We start from the raw sequence: 1680 nt of genomic DNA, 5'->3' as shown, positions 1-1680 counted from the left end.
GACTGTTTTCAGCCGAGGGGAAACGGCTGGTCTCCCCATGCCTGTCTCTGTTGTTCGTTAACAAAGCTGACAAAAAGCGTTTACATAGAGCTGTAAAACTGGCGGAAAGGGCTAGCAACTTTACAAACATCCCACCGTCGTGTTACCACACCCACTACTAAATTCAACGCCACACGTTGAATCAATTAGTTATTGTGTGTAATGGTTGGCCTGTTGATAACAATGATCTGTGATTTATAAAAAAGCCCGTCCATTGAAACAACAAGCTGTGTGGTATTATAGTTTGTTTGTTTTTTTAGAGAAACCAGAAGCAAGTGTTACATTTCTTTGTCGCTACTTAGCTAGCGAGTTAGTCAAACCTTAAATACCCCCGATTGCTCTAAAGAACAACTTGTAAACAACAATCGCATGCAGAGCGTTTAGCCAATAGGAGAGCTCATCGATGAGGAAGACTGCAATGTGATTGGTCGGTTTGTGGCTGATGTGGCGATTTTACGCCATTCAGACGCTGTGGACAGTGACAGTGAATTCACCACTGCGCGATGTTGTCTCAGCTTTGTCAAGTTATTGCATTTGAAATAGGTCAATTGCATTATTCTTTTAATATTTAACCCTGGCTCCTGTGACAGTTGCTTAATCAGCATGTTACAGCAGGTTACACATCCAGGTGTGCACTGTGACTTTGAGCTCCACGTTGATAGTCAGGCTCTTTCCAACTCCAGGCACCTGAAGTCTACATGGCTTCTCAAAAGTCAGGTAATCTCTGGATAATTAGTGTGGGTTTGAAACTATTAATGACTGTGGGAATGTCTTGGTGCTTTTTGCTTAAATGGTTGGGTTGCCTTTAATTGCCTTTGCCGCTTTTGCAGATTAAACAGATTCTTTTCATATCATAAAATGTCTGTAACACTGTCTGCACTTGTTCTAGCTCAGCATCCTTTATATTAACTTCTGAGATTCAACATCTTGCATCTTATTGCATTAGAAAAAGCGTGGTATCAAATAACATCAGCCTACTTGAATTTTATGGTAATTTTAAATTATGTCATCATTCTTTGTCCTGATTCAGACACAGCCATGTCTCCAAAGATCACTGGAGAGCTGCTCAGGCAGCTTCGCCAGGCGATGAGGAATTGCAAATACTTCTCTGAGCCTATACAGGCCTACATCGTCCCCTCTGGAGATGCCCACCAGGTAAGTTAGACCAGACAAAAAAAAAACATAACATACATTTCCTGTATTAATACATGTTTCTATGATTAAACAAACTGAACGGTAAACAAAGACATGCATGCATGCATACGACGTGTCGGATTTGCTGCTCCTGTCTGTCTTACTTCGTGTGTGTTGATTCACTTCTGATGGTCCTCGTCTGACCTTCACAATTAATTGTAGCCCTCTACCCACTGCTCCTCCCTTTTCCCTCTCCATGCACAAGACGTGATGTGAGAAGAGCAACAAAGGTGGCATTCAAAATGGCTGACTGGTTGATGGCCACTTTACACTGATTGTTAATGAGGCCGATCTCTGCCTTTCTCTCTGTCTCTCTTTCTCCGTCTCTTTGTCTCTCAGAGCGAATACATTGCGCCATGTGACTGCAGACGTGAATTTATCTGTGGATTTAATGGCTCGGCAGGGATGTTTTTCTTTTGTGTGGGGGGGAAATATATTTTTAAATTT

General features: G+C 42.0%; 1 long non-coding RNA gene across 1 annotated transcript; it reads left to right on the top strand.

The window, feature by feature from the left end:
• Window positions 1-8: 8 nt before the first annotated feature.
• Window positions 9-1633, top strand: LOC111653751 (uncharacterized). Its single transcript, XR_002760697.2, has 3 exons — window positions 9-756; window positions 1070-1194; window positions 1573-1633. It is a non-coding gene; the product is annotated as an uncharacterized LOC111653751 (long non-coding RNA).
• Window positions 1634-1680: the final 47 nt, after the last annotated feature.

Source organism: Seriola lalandi, unplaced genomic scaffold, assembly GCF_002814215.2.
Source record: "Seriola lalandi dorsalis isolate HSWRI2012SDOR001 ecotype SW California unplaced genomic scaffold, Sedor1 jcf7180001974214, whole genome shotgun sequence".
NCBI lineage: Eukaryota > Metazoa > Chordata > Actinopteri > Carangiformes > Carangidae > Seriola > Seriola lalandi.
This window is presented reverse-complemented; position numbering and strand designations above follow the sequence as displayed.